General features: G+C 41.5%; 1 protein-coding gene across 1 annotated transcript in view; it reads right to left on the bottom strand.

Annotated features, from left to right (window-relative positions):
• The window catches only part of LOC143293868 (ankyrin repeat and IBR domain-containing protein 1-like), a 54,631-nt gene extending 47,385 nt beyond the window's left edge, over positions 1 to 7,246 (bottom strand). The window contains exon 1 of the mRNA XM_076605188.1: positions 7,142 to 7,246. The gene's annotated coding sequence lies outside the window, so the exon portion shown is untranslated. The remainder of the gene's footprint in view (positions 1 to 7,141) is intronic.
• Between the last annotated feature and the right edge of the window lie 6,022 nt (positions 7,247 to 13,268).

Here is a 13,268-nt window from a genome sequence, read left to right as displayed (position 1 = left end):
GCATGTGAGTGTGTGTGCACACGAGTGTGTGTGTATGGATGTGTGCGTTTCATTTATTCTTTTTTTTTCAATTATACATATTTTTCAATGGGATACATATAAAAGGATCTGAACAACATCCAAGTTTTCATCTCCACATTCAGTATGTAACACTGTTTTGATAAGGAAACTAAAACTGAAGCTTCTGGTTTCAAACAATGGAATGCATAATTGACGCATTTAATCAACAAGTTATGTATTGTATGGTAATTCAGCCAACTACTGCAATGTCAAAACAAGCAGGAACAGAATTATAGAGACTACAATAAATGTTATGGATTAGATGTGGCAGACTTTGCTGCTTTTGCTTGTGCCTCTGCATATAAGGTAGATAGAGAGACAGACAGATAGACAGAAGACAGATCTTAGACAGTGACACAGAACAGAGAGAGAAATAGGGGGAGTCTGCCTGTATGTGTGAATGTACATGTGTGTGTGTGTGTGTGTGTGTGTGTGTGTGTGTGTGTGTGCGCGCGCGTGCACGTGTGTGCGCGCACGCGTGCGTGCGTGCGTGCGTGTGTGTGTGTGCACTCTCATGCCTGCCTGCATGTATGCATGCGTGTGTGTGTGTGTGTGCACTCTCATGCCTGCCTGCATGTATGCATGCAAATGTGTTTGCATGTAAGCATTATGAAACCAGTGCTCTATAGCTTATTTATCTTTATCACTGTTGCTGACCTCAGCAATCAAAACTTCACTCAAACAATGATTCTGCACAAAACCAAAATGTCTTGTGTAATACAGATACATATTAATAATAACAATAATATTTATATAGTGCTGAATCTTGTGCAGAAACAATTCACAGCGCTTTCGCACCAGTCATTCACACGCGTGCATAACTACAAAACTGGAAAAACTGCAAGACAAGGAAGAGGCAGGGAAGAGAGGCTATTTTGGGAAGAGGTGGGTTTTAAGGCCAGACTTGAAAGAGCTGAGTGCAGAGAACTGACGAAGAGAAAGAGGAAGTTCATTCCAATTGCAAGGTCCAGAGACAGAGAAAGAACGACGGCCAACAGTAGAGTGTTTGAATCTGGGTATGCGTAAACAGAGTGGATCCGAAGCCAATCATAGAGAGCGAGATGAAGTGTAGAGGTGAAGGCAGCCACAGAGATAGGAAGGGGAAGATTTGTGAATCCATTTATAACATAGAATGCTGATCTTGTACTTTATTCTGTGTGAGACAGGTAGCCAGTGGGGAGATGTTGCAAAAGAGGAGTGATGTGCTCACGTCTTTTTTTTCTGAGGATGAGTTGGGCAGCAGAGTTTTGTATGCGCTGAAGAAACTGAATGGATGAAGCAGGCAAACCAGACAACAGAGAGTTACAGTAGTAGGAGGAGTTTGTATTATACTCCATGTTTGGTGATACATATACTTACCATGTCAAACTCAAATGCATCAGTTTGACATGGTACAGTATATGACACCAAAAGGAGGAGTTTGTATTATACTCCATGTTTGGTAATACATATACTTACCATGTCAAACTGATGCATTCGAGTTTGACATGGTACAGTATATGACACCAAACCATCATTTCATACATCTTCTGATACATAGCACCAGCAGTGATGCACTGGGGATAAAATAATACCAATGTGCATTTAACATTGCCAGTAAATCTTCTGTGGGGGGGGATGTGGGGGGATGCAGATGGCATGCTGAGTTCTCTGCGTGTGTGTGTGTGTGTGTGTGTGTGTGTGTGTGTGTGTGTTTGTATGTAGATGTGTGTGTGTGTGTGTGTGTGTGTGTGTGTGTGTGTGTGTGTGTGTGTGTGTGTGTGTGTGTGTTGTGTTGTGTTGTGTTGTGTTGTGCTGTGTTGTGCTGTGTTGTGTTGTGTATGTGTGTGTGTGAGTGTGTGTGCGTGCACGCATGTGTGTGTGTGTGCGTGCACACTCGTACAAGCATGCGCAAACATCGTGGTGGGACAAAACTGCTGCAATGCTGATGCCAATTATTTTGTTGACAGCCAGGGGTGACCCCAAAAATTACATCAGCTTTCACAGTACACCTGCACAAACTTTTCAGAAATGTCAATGGCCACAACTGTCATAACAAGACATGTACCTACTGTGTTGCCTCCAATATCCACAGGCTCTGTGTTTCACCCTAATGCACATGGTATGTCTGCCTTCTTCATCAGCTTTGCTCTGGATTATGGAAATAATCTGATAGCACAGCACTGAACAGGTCAAACTATTTGTACCTTTATTTCACACTAAATTGATCAAAACATTATTTGGTGATTACCTCTTTTTCCAGGAATCAGAACTTTTTTTTCTTTTTTCCCATCAAAATGAAGATGTGCACATACAGCCAGATTAGTTCATGATTTCCTGTGGTTATGTAACACTCACATGAACCCCTACCACCAAATTAGTTAGATATCACTTTATATAACATGTTCGGTTTGGTTCATTCTTTTCTTTCCTGATGTACTTTACATTCCTTTTGGCATTGAAGTCAAAATTCTGCAGCAGCCGTGAAGATTGCTGACATCGCATTAATACACCATAAAATGCCCCCAGGGGAAACTGACTTCTCCATCTCTTGTTTGCAGCAGAGCAAAAACACGCAAACCATCTTTCGATCAGAACATCATCTTTTGATCACATGGCAGAGATTCCTCAGCTTTTTTTCACTCTCCACTTTTATATCTCTTCTTTTTCTTCTATGTTTGTGAGTTGAAATTCCAACGCTCCCTGAGTCATATATTTGAGTGGGATTTTACGTGCACAACCATTTTCACCCCACCATTTAAGCAGCCATACTCCACTTGGGGGCTGTGTGCATGCTAGTCAATACACACTTTCCATAACCCACCAAACACTAACATGGATCACAGGTTTGAAAGTGGTCTCACAAGCCTGCAGGCCTGTCACTGTTCTGCTATCAACAAAAACAACCAGGGCTGGCAGCCAGCTGCTGCTGTTCAAAACAGCTGGCACTGTAAGGTATAGCTTCTTTCCTTTGGTGTGAACTGTTTCCCAGTCAGTCCTGAGTTACAGTCTGTCTGCTTTCAAAGACAATGTTGGCCAAACATATTTTGAAAAAAAAAAAAAAAAAATTGGTGAATGAAAAAGTTTGATGTGGCCAGTCTGTTCAGCAAAGGTACACTGAAACAGAGCTGCATTAAAATCAAATATATTTAGTTCATCGTAAAATCACTATGATGAATAAATTCTGAATTTTTTCTTATTGAGTCATTCTGACCCTGGACCCCTTTTCCCTACCCCCTGAACACCCTCCTCACCCCCCAATTTTTTTTGTTTGTTTTATTAAGATTTATGACATCACAAGAATACTTTCTTTTCTGCCCCATCATGCACACCAGTTCAATGGCATTTTACTCCAATGCACTTGCTAATCTCATGTTAACCCAAAACACAAAAGGTGACTTCTGCCTCATCTCATTAGAGATGGTCACCACACACATTTACAACAACCTGACTGATGTTGATCCCAAGCAGTGGAACCCTGCACACAACTGTTCAGGACTGTTCTCCATCTACTGGAAGCTCCCACACACATATCACAATTATCTACTACTGAGCAGCCGGTCAGGGAGAAAAACTTCCATGCATCTCCATGGCAGCGAGTAAACCAGTGCTTTCATTCCGTCAATCTGCAAACTAAACTTGTCTCTCTGTCATCAATGTCGACAGGTCTTTTTGGAGCCATACTCAATATTGATCGACTCAGGATGGATGCTTTTAAACTGTCCAGTTGAAAAATCCATTTTGGTGCGTAATCCACATACTTGACACATTTTCTTCAAAGATAATGTGGAGCACAAAATCTGTTGCTGTTGTTTGTTTTTATTCCTGTTTCATTACAAAGAGTATTTGAAATAAACTTTATGTGTTTCAATCTAAAACATGTTTTAAATGAAAGAAACACTCCCCACCACTCCCTTTCAAGACACACACACACACACACACACACACACACACACACACACACACAAAACAAAACAAAACAAAACAAAAAAAGATCAAGGCTAATCAAAACTTCTTTTTTTTTCTGTATAATTGTGACCTATCATCCTGATCTACCTTGTCCTGATCTACCATTTACTGGTCTGTTTGAGGGGTGGTGAGAGGGGGGGGGGGTAGTTTGAGGAGGAGCAAGAGGAGGGAAGAGGGCAGGGGTGGCTATAAAACTGGCAGTTTGCTGAATGGCTGGCTGCTTGTTACTTGGTTGATTGAATCATTGTGGTGTGATCTCTCTTTCTTGTCACAAGTTTCTCCTCCCCTTTCTGAGCAAACACTGATGGTGTTCCAAACTGTACGATAAAGTATTAACAGAATTCAGGACTGCCTTTTCCAGACTGAAAAACAAATAGCAGTCAACAGACAGAAACATGAAAGAAATTACAGTGATGTACACACACACACACACACACATATATATATATATATATATATATATACACACACTTCTTTTTCCTTTTTTTTAAATGGTGAATTCCAGGCCCAACAGCTAGCATTTGCAATATCAATTTACAATCAGTCATACACTGACATTTACTTTACTTCTGTGGGTACTGAGCCAGAATATCTCTTCTTCTCTTTCTTTTACACACACACACAAAGAATGCATCATTATCTGTATCCATGGGAACAGAATAAAAAGACACACTGTTTTAATCATCAAAAAGATGATATGCTGATGATGACATCCAATTTGTGCTCAAGGCATTTGAAAATATTGATTCATATTTCCCATAGCTTCGCCTCCTAATCAATGGAAGTGAAGTATGTAATGGAATCTGCGTGTGGGTTGTTGTTTTTTTTAAGTCAAAAATAAATAAAGAAGCAATTATCTATGTACGTAAATGAATGAGTAAATAAACAAATAATAATTTTAATGAAGCAAAACCAGTACAACACACACACACACACACACACACACACACACACACACACATATATATATATATATATATATATATATATACACACACATATATATATCACAGACACAAGAAAAATACCAGAGACAAAAACAAAATCAATTTCTCTGCATGTGTGTGCAAGTTTGAGTGTATGTGTGAACAATGAATAAGAGGGGGCCAGAGAGGCACAGAGAGAGAGGGAATGCTCGAGTACAAGTGCAGGTGAATGACACAGAGAAAGAGAGATCATCTCTCTCTCTCTGTGCGTGCGTGCGTGCGTGCGTGCGTGTGTGTGAGGGTGAGAGTGTGCAAGCGTACATGTGTGTCTGTGCAGTACATGTTTGTATGTGTCTGGGTGTGTGCATCCATGCATGTGTGTGTGTCTGAGTATGTACATGCATGCATGCAAGCTTGCATATCTGTGTGTGTGTGTGTGTGTGTGCTTCATAGACCAGTAAATGTTTGTGTGCATCTGTGTCAATGCTCCAAAAGATATCACTCGCAGTAAAAGTGTTTAACTATTTCTGCTGGGAGAATCTGAACAATAAGAAAATGACAGTTCCCAGGATAAAGTCAAGAATGGGAACATCAATTCAAGTTGGCATTCTGATGCACGTACTAATATTAAGCTTGAGAGAACACTCCAAGTTTCTGTAAGTCCAGTATTCAATTAATATTTACATTGGCACAACAGATTGATGGGGTCCATCTTGGTGTGAAGAAAGAAAAAAAATGAAACACAAATGATGAAACTAACTATTCAAAAACCTCCAACAATAAGTTCACTAAAAAGAGCAAAAGGCAACAAAGTGTCATCCTTTGCTGAATTTTGTAGAAAAACAGAGGTGAAAAGTGAATATTTGCAAACCCCTAGCTTGCATTTCCTTGCCAAATCTCCCCCTTAATAAAAAATTTTAAAAAATTAAAAGAAAAAGTAACTAAAAGTTCATGAATAAAAGAATTATAACATCCTGTCTTCTGTTGACAATGATTAAAAGCAACTAACATTTGTATACTTCAAATTGTATTCTCCAGTCTACAAGAGAAGCCAATACTTCAAGATCGTGACATGGAACTGAATAAGCTGGATCATAGATACTGAAAACAATATATTCAGAATTTATGTCTGGCAACAAAAGAACAATAGTCAACACAGATCAGACAAAGAAAAAAGTCTATGAAGAAAGAAAAGTATGATGGAAAAAAAAGTAAAAAAAGAAACAGAGAGGGAGAGACTTACCAATGTCATCATTTTCACAGTGTATTTTTATATCACTTGCCAACCAAATTTAAAAGTCATAAACAAGTCATGGCACATACCACAGAAATTATTCATTGATTACAACAGTATATTCAAGTCCCCAGAGGCTTCTGGACAAATCTGCTGCACGCACAGCTGACTTTTATTTAGACTCTCCCTCTATCCCTCTACCACCTTCATATACCCAGTTGTTTCATTAGGCTCCAATGATGTATTAGGCAAGACATGAGAACAGTCATAATGTAAAATGTTAAATGTTAAAGTTAACTTTTGATTCTGATATATACAAACAATCAACATAATTATGTTGTTGTTGTTTTGTATTCATAATCACAGTGATAACAAATCATGTTTGATGACTGAATGTGTGTGTGTGTGTGTGTGTGTGTGTGTGTGTGAAACACAGAGAGAGGGAGAGAGTGAAAAGAGAGAGTGAACCAGAATACACATTGAGAGGAAAGGAAATCGTTTAAACAACGGATACTTTTGGTCTGCCAACAAATGTTAGACAATTTGCTACCAAGCGATGAAAATCAGAATGGTACTGGGTAAAGGGTCAGAAATGGTCACCGGATTTTGGAAGCCCATTCATCCGTGACAGACAAAAGGCAGGGCGACAGCTGACGGATGTGTTGGTACTTTCCGTTGTTTCCAAGCAGACGGACAGTCTCCACAAAATAATCACAGGAATTCACATATCATCCAATATTTGACGTCCAAATAACACCAAAGGTAATCATCTTGCCTGCCCTACTTCCTTGATATCTGTCGAGCTATCGAGGCCAGACACAACACTGCAGCAGGCATGCTTTTGTTTACGTCTGCTCTCGACTGCTGTCTGTCCAATCCAGTTCTCTTTGTTTAGAACAATAATCATTTTCTGTAATCGCCATAGAAACCATTGTCATACTTTTCCATCTACGTCATTGTCACAACTACATACCTGCAAGCTCCAGTATTGTCCGTTGACCGAGATGAAGCGACAAAATGCGAAGAAAATGAAAAGGGTGTCTGCGGTTCTTTCGCTTTACGGGCACCTGTGCTTTGATCTGCCTTTTTAGCGGAAGTAGCCGAGCAACCGTCGGACACCAACGGAAACAACCGATTGGTACCGTACTCTCGATGTACTTATTTTGCGATCACTTCGACACACAGACAAACTAAAACCACCTCTTGCATTTGTGGAATCACATCATTGGTGTAAAACAATTGCCCTGACACGTAAAATCACTGTTTATCTGGAGTGAATGTGGTTCATAAACATGAAGCTGACGTCATTATCTTCCTTAACAGATTTGCTGCCAACAAATCTATTTTGGGTAAAATGTATCTAATATTAGAAATCACAATTTAACCAAAGTTATTTTAAAAAATAGGTAATTTTTACCGAAGTTATTCAGAACACCCACTTGATATACTTCATTTTCCAGTATTCACATCATAGGCTATGCACATAAGTTTACATTTTAAAGTGTCGGATTCTGTTCAAGAAAGCCTGCGTTCAATGTGCATTTTCTTCAGTTTCTCGGTCAGTGCTGTGTGAGTGCACGCACGTAACCCCGTATGCACGTGGTGGTGGTGGTGGTGGTTGTATGTGTGTATGATGTTGAAGAAGAAAGCTGGTTATCTCATTCTCGACGATCTTCCCAAGTCCGTTCTCCTGCCGTGCCTCCTCCCCCTCCACTGACTCAGAAACTGCACTGCATGACTGGGTATTTACGTTATAGTCACCACGAACTGACTCGGAAGACTGGCACCGCTCAACTTAGAGAGACGGGGGAGATGGTGGGGGAGGGAGGACGGGGGAGGGGGAATCACACACACACACACACACACACACACACACACACACACACACACACACACACACCGCACACACACACACACGGCCGCACGCGCGCGCGCGCCGGCCGGGCCCGCGCGCACTAGTGTACGCTAACACACTTTCACACGTATACTGACACAATAATGATAATGACAAAAAGTAACAATGATGGGTGATGATAATAATGATGATGATGATAACAATAGTGATAATGATGATGATCCGTCACGGTGGTAATAAAAATGTTGATAAACATAAAGCATCCACTCAGCAGGTGATACTGAACAATAGTTACTGCAGTTTAATAATTTCATTAATGATTATTCTATAGTAGTATTTCTTATTCTTAAATGGTGCTCTCTTTTTTCACGATAAATGAAGCCGCTGTTGTTGTTGTTATTGTTGTTTTTCTTCTTTTTCTTTTTCTTTCTTTCTTTCTTTTTTTCCCGTATGTGCCTTTAGCTAGCTTAACTGATATGTTTTATATGTTTCACTTTTTCTTTTTTCTTTTTTTTTTTATCCAACGTCTTTCTCAGGTTTTTGTGTGTGTTAAGACTCGATCGAATGTCGGCTGGCAGAGTCGGTGGTGTGGATGATGAACCTATACATGGATGTAGAACTGAGAGATTTCCAGTCGGATGCATCATTGTATTCGGTTGTGTTGCCATATCAGTTGCCGGTCAGTACCACAGGTATAACAAACCCGCGAATTGCAAAACCGTCAAATACAAAACTGAGAATTAGTTTAAAACTATAATTAGCCTACATGTCGCGGATGGAAATGGGGAGAGAAAGTCGGAGACGCACTGGTGGGACTGAGTGCAACTTGAACAAACACTACTGAGATGGACGGGCCGTGATTTGACATGAGAGACAGAAGAAAGCCAACGCGAGGAAAATCAGTGTAAATGATGCTTGAAACAATGCATTAAACTGAGAACGAATAGGCATATTAATCAGTGCAAAACGACAAATAGGTATAGATAAGAATAAAATAAACTGATGCATAAAATTATCGCCAGATGGATAGAGACAAGGGAAGAAAAGCTCTCTCTCTCTCTCTCTCTCTCTCTCTCTCTCTCTCACACACACACACACACACACACACACACACACACACACACACACTGAGAGAGATAAAGAGACAGAGGTTATACAGTCACAATACACGGGGTCTGAACAAGGGCGGTTGTGTGTCTGCGCCGTGCGTGTGTGTAGTGTGTGCTTGTGTGTGTGTGTGTGTGTGTGTGTGTGTGTGTGTGTGTGTGTGTGTGTGTGCCGTGTTTGTGTGCGGTGTGTGTGTGTGTGTGCCGTGCTTGTGTGTGTCAGTGTATGTGTGTGTGTGTGCGCGCGCGCGCGGCGCGTGTGTGTGTGTGTGTGTGTGTGTGTGCCGTGTGTGTTAATATCGAAAGTCTGTATTCAGTCCCGTTTTGTAACGTGTTTTCTGCAGACAAAAGACGGAGCTGCACTGCCAGGACTGTGACTCAGCAAGTTTTTCATAACTTGTAATGTTGCGGCGTGGGACACTTAATGGATACATAATATATATCTGTATAAAAGAACGCCACTTAATTTGGCTAAGTTCATGCACACATGTAATTCTGGTTGTGATTTGCTTATGTTGTTTTCTGAAATCCACCACATGATGCCCCGGCAGGTTAATTAAATCTTGAAACATTGTACGCGCCGCCGGCGCGCGCGCGTGTATGTGTGTGTGTGTGTGTGTGTGTGTGTGTGTGTGTGTGTGTGTGAGTGCGTACGTGTGTGTATAAATAGGCCCTATAGATAGATGGATAGATATCACTGAGGAAGCGCCGTGGCAGAATCGGCCCGGATATGGTGTTGGACTCAGTTCTGATCCAGTGGTTAGAGGTCGACTCCCCTTCAACCTGGTGATACCCTTGGGATAGGCACTTTACTCCGGTTTTCTTCACTCCACCCAGGGTACCTGACTTCGGGTGGGGAAAACAAAAACGGCGGAAGAACTATATGACTGGGCCCCGCGGCCTTCTTATGCTGTGCCCTAGACACAGTGTGTATGGCCGGATATAATTATATGTGGCATTAAATTACACACACACACACACACGCACGCGCGCACGCGCGCGCGCGCACACACACACACACACACACACACGCACGCACACGCGCGCGCGACGACGACAACCGTTGACAAAAATGTCTTTCGTCTAGTTGTTGGTTCGGGAAAGAAATAGTGGTGGCAGAGCTCATTCGGAAAGGAAACTTGTTCCTCTCAGTGTCTCTGTAAGTCTTTTGTTTGTCTGCTTGCCTGGCTAAAAGTAAAGACAAGGGGAGGGATGTATGTATGCCGTAAGTCACTGTGTCACCGCTATAGACTGGAAGGGGATTGGGAAGGGGTCGATCTTGAGAAGACTGAGGCTCAAAGGAACTTGAAAAAGGGTAAACAGAGCCAGGGCTGAGAACTTGGAGACAGACAAACTCAGTGTCTTTTATCCACAGTTTGACTATCGTGTGGTGGTCGACGTGACAGACGAGATTGAGATGAGTGATCCCCTGAATGCGATCCCCACTGATCAAGGGGGATTGAGCAGCAAGCGGGTCGGCGGAAGCAGAGAACATTTGTCTGTGAAGACGATCAATGTTCTTCGACAGTTAGAAAGATTGAAACCAAAAACTCTACAGCCTCCTATGTGGGGTCATTGTTGAAAACAAATAAAGCATTTTGCGAGGAAGCGCTCGCTCACTGGTTTGACTTCGCGATTAATGTCGTCAGTATCGGGGGTGTTAGGCCACGATTACTCACAATCCAACAATTTCAATCACTTTACGAGAAAGCGTGGGATTGCGAGAAAGTGTGGTCGTTCCCCTCCCACGTTTTCTCTCAATAGTGCGAGAAAGTGTGGTGGGCGCCCCTACGCTTTCTCACAATATGTGAGAACGTGTGGTTAGTCCCCGTCTTATTTTCATTAAAAATATTTCCTTTATCATCGGAGTTGGTTTCTTGTCTTTTCCCAATGCAAATCTCTGAGACAAATGAGAGACAGAAAAAGAAATGAGAAAGAAGTGGGGGCGACGACAACGACGATCATAATATGACAATGGTGTTGGCTAGAACAGTAACTTGACACTGAAAATAACATCGATTTATTGTATTTCACATAAGATGGATAACTGCATTGCATCGACCTCAGTCAATTTCAACATAGGAATCAACAGCAAACAACAAAATAAAGGCAGTGTGCATAACTCAAACAGAAGTATAATATACCAAGACTTGAACCGAATCTCTCCCCGCGAGGGATGTTGGGAATAACTGGCATTGAACTGATCATGTTGAACTTTCTACATAGAAATGACAGAAAAGGGTACTCCACAATGCTTGACCCTCGCGTAGGGAGCGTGAAAACGGGACCAAATAGAATATTGGTGTTTGTTGTGATACAACCTTTTCTGTCACATTTATCTAGGATATTCCTTCATCAAGTTTCATGCTTTTTCACATGTTCATCTGTTTGTGTTAGTATCCTTTTGCATGCAAGGTTGCACTAAAAATATTTTTAAAAAACAACAAAAACGATAGATTCTCAGTTTCAGAGAAGACACCCGGAACATGAAAATATTTTTAAAACAAAGTGAAAGAAGAACAAATCAACCAGCCAAGCAAACAAATGGAAACACATATACACAGACACACAATCACACACACACACACAAGGAAACACACACGCACTCACTCACCCACTCCCCCCCCCCCCCCCCCCCCCCCCCCCCCCCCCCCCCGCCATACACACATACTCTCACACACACACACACACACACACACACACACACACTATGATGCACATTTTTTTTTAACCTACACTGTGCCATCACCGTCACTGTCTTCACTAACGTCACCATCATGATTGTCGTAGTCGTCGTTCCCCCCATTTCTCTTTTTCTTTTCCCTCTCTCAATTTTCTCTAAGATTTGTGTTGGTAAAATACAAGAAACGAACCCCGGGGATGACAAAGGAAAGGTTTTCGATAAAAAATAAATGGGACTTCCCACGCTTTGTCACACATTGCGAGAAAACGTGGGGGCGCCCCCCTACGCTTTCTCGCAAATGAAAGAGAACATGGGAGGGGAACGACCACGTTTTCTCGCAATCCCACGATTTCTCGCACTTTGATGTGACAGAAATCGTGGGACTGCGAGAAATCGCGGGCTGACAGGGGGCTCAGTGGATGATAACCTGTGTGTGTTGAGTAAGAGCGCTGAACATCATCGAAGTTGCTCGACCGCAGTGTACGATCTCCTCCGAAACGTGGCCACGTTGTGCCTCACTGTGAACTGCCGTCAAAACAAGCCCAGTGTGAACTGCACCCGCACTTCTTCCGTAGGTCCTCGGTAAGGTGGGGGGTGAGACTGAGCAAGATAGGCGGTGGGGTGCGGGTTGAGGTGCGGGTTCAGTTTTATGAATTGCCCTCCTCCCCGCAGCCCACTCTGAAAGTTGTTTGTTTTTTGGTGTGGTTTTTTTTGCGCGCAAATGCAAAACAAATGTTGCTGTATTTGTTGTATGTGTTTAATGAGCGTCAGAAAGCTTGAGTCTGTGGGAATGCACATGTACACTGTGATCGGGTGCTGATTCAACACAGAGAGAGAGAGAGAGAGAGAGAGAGAGAGAGAGAGAGAGTGAGTTCGAAACTGTCAAATGAACAACAACAAAAAGTAATCAAAAAACATAAAGGAATGTAACTGAAGAAAACAAAAGAACCTAGAAGAATGATATAACGAAAACAACCTGAATATACTGGAAATGTGCTGGTTTTATTTCATTAAAGAATATGTAAAAGAAGTATCCAGAAAAACTTACTAATGATCGTGATTTAGGAATGACAAACCTATAACAGTTATGACAAGAATAACTACGTTTTATTCAATATATACAACACTACATAACATACAGCTTTTGTGACACTTATTGAGTTGTATAGGCTACACTGGTAGTTTTAGGTGGTGATTTATGCATTTAAAAACATGTCAAAACTGGTATTGCATACTCCAGTTTGTATACTCATACCATCTGAATACAATGTTCAAACAACATATTAATCACTTAAATAGTGATGATCACAATGATTATGACAGCCATTACAGAACTCAGCATCCAATCAAGACCACTTAATCAGTTTCATTTAATAAGAGCAATAAAGATTCAGTATTCTTGTTCAAGTGACAACAATAGTAACCGGACAAAATGTAAGTCAGTTTCACATGATAA

Source organism: Babylonia areolata, chromosome 1, assembly GCF_041734735.1.
Source record: "Babylonia areolata isolate BAREFJ2019XMU chromosome 1, ASM4173473v1, whole genome shotgun sequence".
Classification (NCBI taxonomy): Eukaryota; Metazoa; Mollusca; class Gastropoda; order Neogastropoda; family Buccinidae; genus Babylonia; species Babylonia areolata.
Note: the sequence above shows the minus strand (reverse complement) of the source record. Positions and strands in the feature narration are given on the sequence as shown.